This window comes from Wyeomyia smithii, chromosome 1 (genome assembly GCF_029784165.1).
Source record: "Wyeomyia smithii strain HCP4-BCI-WySm-NY-G18 chromosome 1, ASM2978416v1, whole genome shotgun sequence".
Lineage (NCBI taxonomy): Eukaryota > Metazoa > Arthropoda > Insecta > Diptera > Culicidae > Wyeomyia > Wyeomyia smithii.
This window is the reverse complement of record NC_073694.1, coordinates 196358072-196369200: the sequence shown is the minus strand read 5'-3', so window position 1 is coordinate 196369200 and position 11129 is coordinate 196358072. Positions and strand designations below refer to the sequence as shown.

At 38.6% G+C, this 11129-nt stretch overlaps 1 protein-coding gene across 6 annotated transcripts in view; it reads right to left on the bottom strand.

Annotated features, from left to right (window-relative positions):
* The window catches only part of LOC129733256 (choline O-acetyltransferase), a 95109-nt gene that overhangs the window by 57764 nt on the left and 26216 nt on the right, over positions 1 to 11129 (bottom strand). The window lies entirely within an intron of this gene.

Here is an 11129-nt window from a genome sequence, read left to right as displayed (position 1 = left end):
CGGTCATGTTTTGAACGGGTTTAATGTTATAATTGATAGCAGAGACTCGGCGAAAATTTGTTAATTGGCGTCTGCCATTAGCACCGATTCCGCCAGCCGTCATCGCACGCATTGCATGTCATGAGAAATACCTACCGAGCCGATTGATCGCGATAATCGATTTGTCATTGGCAGTTCGGGCGCAACTTCTTTGAGCACTAATATTGAGTACCCACCTGTTGCGGCAGTGCAGTGCAAGACGCGGTCATGTGATCGGGAGCGGGATGCCAGCCAACTCTTCCGTATCGTTTATCGATCGTAAAATAAAGCTGCGAGAAGTTCGAAAATTGGGGCTGCGTTTTTTGGTTTCGTAAAGTGCAAGGCCGGTTGTTGGCATTTTTACGCAATAATTGCTATTGCACTATTTGCGAATGCGAAATAACTTCATTCCACAGAGCACTCTCCTCGGCTCTGTTTGCATTTAACACTGATTTTTTTTCTTGTGGTATTTATGATACACGTTGAATAATTGGCATTAATGGAAATCATCTCGAGATATTTTTTTTAATATTTTTTATTACACAGTGACACATAGTGAATTTTTTAACATTAATGAACTTCATATTTATCGTGAAATTTTTAATGTCTTTTAGTTGGCCAGTATCGGGGGATTTTCTGCAGTTTTACTCCAAGTAAATTCGACAAGATCAGCTCCGAAATCTCACATTCAATGCTTGGTGGAATACACCTGAATTGCAGCTAACTGTGCACTCACTGAATCTAGTTACCCTTACCCCAAATTTAACGTTTTACTGATTCGGCTGGTGTTACTTTTTGTAATGCTTTGCCATTCATTCGTTCAAGGAAGTAATGAATGTTATCAAACTTTTAGCGCCTATTTAGTTTCGTCAGGCTACAGCAAGCATTGCTCTACAGGATGATGCATGATTCTTTAAATTAGTGTTATTATAAAACCATTCTACAAGAAACCAATGGCTAATAGTTATTTCAGCACCAGAAATTGGAAAATCACTATCAATCCAGCGAATTGATAGAATTTTGAACAGAGACCTTAGTCAAGCAAGCGCAAAGTAGGGGAACTGTGGATAAAATGCCCAGTCGGGGCGAAATGCTCCACTGTGACAATAACAAAAATATGCATTTTTTTACAATAATTCAGGTGCCAATCGCTTCTATTTCTCATTTTTTTCATTCTATGTTATATAAATCCAACGAAAATTGGAAATTTTATGCTGAGGCCTATTTCTTACAATTTTTACAATTCTTACCGTAAGACATTACGCTACCAGTTAACATTATTACGTATCTGTAAATTGCTCTTCTTATGAAAAAAAGTCTTGGTATTCAGTAGCCAACGCAAAATTACTTGATCTAATTAATATTTGAATAATTTGAACGATTTTTATCAAACTACTCGAGGCGGGCCAAAATGCGCCCCATTTTACTAAACAAAACCTTAATACTGATAAAAACAATTGTAGATATAGTAGCCTTGGGTGCAGCAATACATGTTCATAGGTAACACGCGCATCACAATTGTCGAAACGTTCGCAGTTTAATACGCAGTGTTAGTTTAGTTGTGCTTTGCTCCAGAAAAACCATCTAAAATGCCACGTAAGTACGTGAGGAAAACTGACCGGCGGATTTGGACGGAGGCTGCACTTGCGGAAGCAATTAAGGCGGTGTGAACGGGGCTGTCGAAGAGGCAAGCTTCAAAAGCCTACAAAATACCTAGAAGAACTCTGACGCGGTATCTTAGCAACGACTGCTCTGAAAATAAACGTTTCCCAACTTTTTTACCACTCGGAAGTATTTCCCCTGTGTTTAATACTGTTCAGGAAGACGAATTAGTTGAATATATTATGAAAATGAATATTTACGGCCTTAGAGTGACACGAGAGGAACTGCGAAGCTTAGCTTTTCAACTAGCGGAAAAAAATTAAATAATTAATCCATTTTGCCGGAAGAAAGAACTCGCGGGGCGTGATTGGCTGGTGGGGTTTCTGAAGAGACATCCGGAAATTTCCCTTAGATCTCCAGAGCCAACATCTCTTGCTCGATTGAAGGGATCCAATCGATCCAGTGTTGATCGCTTTTTCGATCTACTCCAGGCGATTTATGGAAGTGATCAGTTCCCCCCAAATCGGAGATGGAACGCGGATGAGACTGGTTTCAGTACCGTGAGTATCTAGTTAATTATTTAGAATTTGTGTGGCAGCTAGTGTTAGAACTTATCTCGTTCTCATAGGTTCCAACAAAAAAATGCAAAGTTTTGACAAAGAAAGATGCACGGCAAGTAGCAGGAGCAGTTTCTGCAGAGCGAGGAATAAATACTACAGCCATAATGGCCATGTCCGCTACCGGAGATTATATTCCTCCTATGATAATTTTTACGCGAAAACGAAAGAATTAGGCTTTGAAGGTGGGCGCATGTAACGAGAGTGGAACACACACGTTCTCAACGTGCTTTGACCATTTTGTTGCAAAAACGAAACCGACGGAAAAATCTCGATGGACATTCTAGCCATACTAAGAATGTGGAAGTGCTTAAGAAGGCGAAAAAGGAGCACGTTCGGATCCTTTCCATACCGCCTCAAACTTCGCATAGGTTACAGCCTCTAAACGTAGCATTCATGGGTCCACTTAAGTCGAGCCATAATAAAGCCCTCGAGAAGTTCCAATAGAAAAACATAGGAAAAACGGTCACAATTTTTAATGTTGCCGTATTAATAAGTAGTGCATACTTTGCTAGTGCGTCGATTTCAACAGCTAAAAACGGTTTCCAAGCCACCGGCATTAGCTTTTATAATCGGTACATTTTTACAGCTAAGGATTATGAAGCTTCTGATTTCCTGATTGCAGATCATCTCAACGACGTCGTAGATAACCATCCAGGCAATTACAATGACCTGAACGTTGATGCACAAGAATTCGATGGCTCTGTGCATTTTACAGAACCAATCGACCAAAGCATTGATAAGACATCGGGAAGTAAGTAATAATAAAATAATTCATCAATGAGACATCAAAACGTAATATAATAAGCCAATGACTTTCTCAATTCAGATCCTCCCAACGACGTCGACCATCCAGCCAACAACAACGATTTAACCTTTGATGCACAGAAACTCGATGGCTATGTAAATTCTGAAGGTTATACGCAACCTTTTAGTCAAACCGTCTATGAGCCATCTAAAAGTAATTTGGATATGTTATTTGTATGCTTTAACATGAACTTGTTTTACACTAAAACTTATTTCTCCGCAAAACAGATTATGCCAACATTGAAAGCACTGATCAAACGATTGACCTGTCGGAGTTTCTCTGTGTCGATCCAAATGTTTACTACATAATAGAGGATAATGCAGATATAGTTGTACAAACAATGATTTCTGAAGACCAGAGAACCGAAACAAACCCTGATGAGCATGTCGTTCTTTCTGTGCCGGAAGAAAAAAAAAAGAACTCACATCGGAAACACCCTGCTCGAATTATGATGGAGTGCCTTCTGCAGCTGAGCGAAAAGCGTTTAATTTTGACACAGATCTGCTTGTTCTAGACCCAACAGTTAATTACAGTTTAACTTAGTTGTTCACTCCTTGGTTGCAAATAATAAAAACATCGAAAATATAGGTCATACGTTATATTCAGAACAATCGGCGTTTGAAAAGTGTATTCTCCTCTTTCAATTCTGTTTGACTTATTACTTTGATTTAATTTCTAGCTCTCCTATTGTATATCAGTTATTCTCAAGAAGTGCCGATTATCAATGATGCCAAGTTTCCGAACACTTCCTACGGATAAACAAGGGATGAAACTCTGACAAACGAGGACATAAAGTCATTATTTACACATACGTAGGAATGCCGACGCGTTGTTCCGAGCTTTACCGATGGGATTTGAATTCCCTCTTCGAGAAAAAAACACCATCCGAGTAAATCGATTTCTTCCTCTGCTGTCTGCACCGAGTAAAAAAAAATATACGGGTAGAGCAAAGGAAAATCATAGCCGTACGGAAAGCTATGCGGGAAGCTGAAAAGGAAATGTGTCGATTTTCTCCCCGAATCGAATTTGCCCCGGCTCTGCCTTTGCAACGAAGGCTTTTCTTTTGTGCGCTCGATTTCTTTTTGTCCTCTTATCCAATTGAACTGATTACTAGATTAGTCCTGAATGTCAGAGGGGGAGAGCCTGTACAGTATCAGCAGAAGAATCTGGAACAGCATTCAAATTAGACCAGTGATTTGTTTGAAGCTGTTTGACTTCAGTCAGTTGTATGATTTCCGGCCGGATTAATGAAAATTGAAATGTCTTGACAGGAAGAACAGGGGCAAAACGGTTGGATTTTTTAACCCTGATATGACAGCAGACACCTTTTATGTAGTTCAGGCCTGTCCAACCTTTTTGACACGCGGGCCAAATTTCACAATCCACAACAGCTGTCGGGCCAAAATTTTGAAAACTTCCAAATTTCAGCTAATGTTTAGATTATGTACAAATATATGTTAAAATATCATGCTGGTTGACTTTGATTTTAATTTACAAGCAGTCCGTTTTAGATTGAAAAGCCAAGGGTGATACCAGTTGAAGCTTACCATGATAAAAGTAAACTTATAAGCCACAGCCATAACAAACAGGGAAAACAAACAATGATTTTTTGAAATTTTTCTCATGGTCAGTCTTGTCCAGTCACTCATCATTGTGCATTTATCAACACATAAATTGCATTGTAGTTGTCTTGAGTATGCCAAGACTGCTCATGGTAAAACAGGATTTATATTAATTGTTGTAAGATTTTAAAATTACATAAGCTTGGAGAATTAATGAGAAACTTGCAGTGGTGGGCACCATTCCGCTAATTCGCTAATTCGCTAATTAGCGACGCTAAAATTCAGTTAGCGATTTAGCGATTTCGCTAATTTTTGAGCTGGTTAGCGAAACTGTTAGCGTCGCTAAAATTTTGGCCTTCGAAACGCTAATCGCTAATTCGCTAAATTTTGTGGAGAAGCGACAATAGAAATATATAGAAAAAACTGTGGATTGCTGACGGCGTACGTAAATTGCTTCGAAAGATGAACATACTTTACTGCGAAAGTTACTTTTGTCAGTTTTTTTACCCTAGAATGGAGTTCCAGTTATCGTACAAGCCACAGGAGCATTTTGAAGAACAAGCACAAGGTCCCCGATCAGAGAGACAAAACAAAAATGTAACAGAAGCTGTTAGTTTGTTATACAAAAAACCTTTCAGGTTGTGTTTCAAATTTGATCCCGTTATGTGTTAAAATAACAGAAATTATAACAATAAATATTCTACTAATATCAAACCCATATCAAGTTTTGTTACTAACGTATCAGCTTTCTGACAAAATGAGATAGCATATGGAACAGTATAATAACAACCATTGTTATAAACTACAGGTTTTGATAGAGACGAAAAAAAATGTGAGATTTGTCTCAAAACAACTTTGTTTCAGGATTTGTTTTTAAAACTCATTCAGAATATATTTCGATATCAAAAGCATATGGGAAAATACAAAATCGTATCAAATTATGTTATTTGTATCTCGTGTTGATAGAATTTTGTAATTTTCTTGTTATGCTCTTCTGATCGGGTCTAGATTGAATTTTTGGCACACCAAGAACTTTGGTAAATTGCAATGCGCTTGAAAATATGAGAACTTTGGTTATACTTTTTCGATTCAGATAATAATTGAATTTTCATGAAAACATTCCTAAGAGTATCTATTTTCAATACAAGCTAAATAACTTTTGTTATTCTTGTTTTTACAAAATCAAATATGAATACCGTTTCGTGAACCTCTTACTGTAAATAGCTTTAAAAAGTAATTGTTTTCGTTTGTTTAACCAAAACAGATCAAAGTGGTCCAAATCTTACAAAACATGAGCAATAAATATAGTGATAAGACTATTTACATATTAAAAAGTTAGCGATTAGCGATTAACGAAAGTTCCGCTAATGTGGGTTTAGCGTTTAGCGTTTAGCGATTATCGAGCTAAATTTTCCGGTTAGCGGTGCCCACCACTGGAAACTTGAAACCGAAATCCGCAAAGATGATTCTAAATTCTCGTCTGATGAAGATGAACGACAACTATTTTTTTACTGCTTCCATTCTTTTGAAGTCGTTCTTCATTTTTAAAATGTCGATACGGATTGAAAGCTTCAACACACTATTTAAATTATGCAAAGATGTTTTGTATCATAACAAATTCCAATCCGAATACATCAACACGTGGGCCAAATGTAAAACGTGTTTCAAAACTTAACGCGGGCCGCGGGAAAGGAAGCCGAGGGCCGGATGTGGCCCGCGGGCCGTACGTTGGACAGCCCTGATGTAGGTGAACCGTACGTCAAAATCACAATGTTACGTGGACAGGCTTCTAATTATGTGTTTCGATCAATGCTACACGTGGCACCCTCAGGTTGTATTGAAGTAGCATTCACGACAAAAAATTAACACGACGACCATTACTACATAATTCGAATTGCGATAGAGGTCATTAAGTGTCCATCACGAACTTATACCTACATTAAGACGACTGACGTTCAAAATGTTAGCATGTCGAGTTAGAACTTGAGACGAATGCTCCCTGCTGGTAGGGAATTTTCCTTCTTACCACTAAAAATCGCTCAACGGGGATGATTGTTCTGAAACACGCACATATCGCATCATCATACCGCCGCCTTGTTGAAGGTAATAGTGGTGAAATTTATTCCGAAAAATTTCAGACGTCCTACATTCCGATTAAAAATAAACCTAGGCAGGTGTCTGAAAAAAATCACTAAATCATAGTCCAAGCACAGACTAACAGACATAACACGTCGAACAAATTTCCAATAAAATCATCGTTTGGATGATTCCAGTACTTTACGTTAGTAACACTAGCACCATCTGCTGTCGTGTTCGCGCTGCGTCATGTATTTCGACATCAGCGCCAGCGTTACTGCATGTGTCAAATGGGGAACTACAAAATAAGTATGAGATTGCATGACTGCGCTCCAGGCGACGTTTTCGCGCGATGATTGCTATTCGATTGAAAATTTGAAATGAACGTTATTTGTGGCGATGGAGCTAGGTTTCAGTGTTACGTCTGTTAGTCTGTGGTTCAAGTAAGTGAATAACTAAAAAATTGCTTCAGAAATTCACACACAGGTGGCACAGTTTTCATTTGTGGGTTGTTGCATCAAATATCTAAGGAATTGCAGTTTCCTCGTGAAACTATTTCAAAGAGTAACTAAGTTGTATAAAAAAAATAATTTATGAAAATACGCTGCGTAAAATGTGTAACAAACAATAATTTCGCTTATTTTCATACTGTGTATTTTGGTAGGGGATTGACCAAATTATAATCGTGTGTTTAAGGTCCGGCGTTGATGAAGTCATTTCATTCCCCGACTGCAAACCAGTCGAAACCGGTTTGAGTATTTCGCTAGAGCTAATATCTTGATTTTCTACTCCGCCAGCCCAGTAACAGCAACGACAGCTCGGATAAATTCTCATGTTTAATTCAAATCCAAATCTTATTTGGAAGGGAAAAAGGTACGCTAGGATCAGACGTTGTACGGTTTCTCTTGCTTCATTTTCAGATAGGCAGGTTTTCTTCTACGTGGCTAGAAATACTTATCATTCAGGTTTTTCTACCGTTCGACACATGCACTGCGAAGCCTCTCCCTCGGTGTCCCTCCTCTGTTCGCAAGATGTTGCCGGAGAAAAATTTATATCTGCTAATGTTTTTATATCTTCATTAATAGCAGCATCATGGCTGGCTCGGTCCTGGTTTGATATTGATCAACATAATGTTCATTAAATCATTTACCATGTACCAACAACGACGGTGAACGGTCTTATAATCTACGCGCAGCGCCTTTACCACAGGAAGAAACCCAGCCAGGACTCCCCCTGATTTTTCGCTTACATTTTCTTCCCTCCCTAACGGTCCTCGTCGTGGTTGATTTGACACTGCGTCGGAAGAGGGGAAGAGTAAATTTGCCCCATTCGCCTGGTCCAGTTCAATACGGAAGGAAATGATTTATTTGAAGGCTGCTCGGCTTTTATTAACTGGAACCCCAATTGACACGTTCTCGGGGTGATGAAATCGCAATATATTGGCCATCAACCGGAATATTTGGATCGACGGCGCGGCAAGGAATTTGTTCGAGATTGCAATCCTGTTGTTGTCACTTGTACCTTCTTTCGTGCGGCAGTAGACTGCATCGATTAAGGGTAATCCTCGGGAATACTTAATCTCGGCAGCAATTTATTTTGACGCCAAAATGGAATTGCTTTGCGGTTTAGTTGCCAGTGGCGTTTCGTAGGGGTTGTCAACAATTTTAGCCAGTGTTTGATACATCCGAACCACGCGACTGACAGGCACTGAAAGGTTTCCCGGGGGTTGTAATCCTACAAAAGCTATTGCGTTTCGTGTTCAAATGTGGAAATCGCCTCAGCACTGCTGAACTGGACTTAATTCCCGTTGTTCTTAGCTGGTGCGAAACGCTATACAACAACCACAGGTTGTGTTCCTTGATGGCATTTTACGATAATTGCTTTTTCCGTGCACCTGTGAGTACTCCGGAGTGAGCACAGGCACAAAGAAACAAGAATATGGATCGATTGTTTAGCACTTGCCACAACATGTGCTGCAAGCAGGAAGGTAAGGTAAGGTAAGCTTGCCGATCATGGCGCATTAGTGCAGCTCGTGTGCCCAGTATTTTACTCAAGTGCTTTTCGTTAACCCTTCACCCGTTGAAGCACCACTTAGAAAGGATAATATAATGCTCAGTCGATGAAGTAGGCTTACAAAACTAAGCCTCATAACTGACGCGGAAGCGAATAATTCGAAATGGTATGTACATTGTTGCGTTTCCTGTGTACGTTTGTTTATTGAGGGGTTTTATACCTTTTTAGTTTTCGAAAAATCGATTTTTTTTATTGCATTATCTTAAAGTACAACACCTTGAGAACATCTTTAAAAATTTTCATAAAGATCTGAGCAAAAGGGAGAAAGTTAGAGCGATTTGCAGCGCAATTCGCCACGGCCGCATAAGCTAAACTTGAAACTCTATACGCGTTTATTTCGGAATGGTGTTTCTTAAAAAATGATCTGCTGAGTCGCTATCTGCAAAAAACACGTTTCGGGGAAATAGCTATTACTCCCTAAATAACTGAACTTTTAGAAAATTACTACTTTTATGCAATTCAAAAGGTACTACACGCTTAAAAAAACCAAACTTTGCTCTTTTTGCTCGAGCAGAAAGGTAAATAACCCCTTAAACAGTTTGACGAATACTGATGTCAGTAATGTTAAGCAATATCATTTCATTTTTCCTGCTTTTGTCAGAAACAATTGAAATCATCGATCTTATAATTGATTCAAATGTGACCCGTCGGTAACACTTAGTCAGCCTATACACCAGAGAGACGCCGAGACACTCACCGTTAAGGCAGCTGTCAACAACAAAACGGGCGATCTGTATAATTTTGCATTGCCGTTATCCGTTTTGATGTTGACAGTTGCCTTAACGGTGAGTGTCTTGTCATTTCTCTAATGTATAGGTTCGCTAGTAACACTAGAGTAGAGTAACTTCTGGTCAGCCTCTATTATTTCATATTTGTATTTTCATGAAAGTACAGATTATCAACAACAAAAAAATACGTTTGATTTTGAGATATACCAATTATTACTGGAGTAATGGCCGTTTCCCCGAAACGCTATTTTTTGCAGAAGCTTGCGGTGATCCTGATAGAGATTCAGCGGGTCAACCGAAATCAAAAAACTCACATGATTTCATTAGTTTAGGAGTGTGCCGGGTCCTTGAACGATCGCTTTTATGAGTATTTTGTTTTCAGTGCAAACGGGAACGTTTTTCCCAAAAAATGCACGTTTTGAGTGCTAAAAATTGCATTAAAAATTTTTTTGCGGCAAAATGTAACTGTATGTTTCAAAAAGCGATCGTTCAAGGACCGGCGAATTTAATAACGAAAATTTAAAAAAAAAGATGAAGGAAATCGGTTCAGTAGCTTTTCCGCAATCAGGATCACGGCAAAGTCATTTTTTGGAAAACACTATTCCGAGATAATCGCGTGTAAAGTTTCAAGTTTAGCTTATGCTGCCGTGGCGAGGCGCGCTGCAAATCATTTTAACTTTCTTCCCATTGCTCAGATCTTTATGAAAATTTGTGAAAATGTTCTCAAGATGTTGTATTTGAAGATAATACAATAAAAAAATTTTGGTTTTTCGACAACTAAAAAGGTATATAACCCCTTAAGGCATCTGTCACACCAAAACGATTAAAGGCAATACAAAATTATACAGCTCGCCCGTTTTTATTAGTCAGCCTTTACACCAGAGAGACGCAGAGACACTCACCGTTAAGGCAACTGTCAACATCAAAACGGATAACGGCAATACAAAATTATACAGCTCGCCCATTTTGATGTTGACAGTTTCCTTAACGGTGAGTGTCTTGTCATTTCTCTAATATACAGGTTCACTAGTTTTGATGTTGACAGTTACCTCAGCGGTGAGTGCCTTGACGATTCTTTAATATACAGGTTCACTAGAAAAGTTCCATCCCAAAATGATGTAGGAGGTACACATTTTAATTTTTAGTGTAGTTTTAAAAGAACATATAGCGAAAGCGAAATAATTTTTAATTTAGTGCCGTTTAATATACCAAAATGTTCGTCGTAACAAATCCTTTTTTGCGCTAGAATTATTGGTAACTTTAAAAAAGTGTGATTCGTTGTTACAATACGTTTCGATGGTTGAATGAAAACCAACAAAAACTAGAAGCCTGTACATGACCCTTCAATTGGAGCGAATTGTATCAGTTGTATAAAACAAATGCTCGAGAGGAGGCTTCTAAGTTGGAAGAAGCTTTATTAAAAAAAGTGATGATCCGTTGGCAATCTCAAATGTTATGTTATGAACAAAAAGCGCTGAAAAGATTTCCGCGAGAGAATTCATATAAACTGGGGAGTAAAATTTTTAACGAAGGTATTTTTTGATTGGATAAAAGGTCGAACTGTAAACCACAATTCACGCCCGTGATGCTTCGTCAACAGAAAACATTTAATTACAAAAATAATTCTAAAATATGTCGGTAGCAA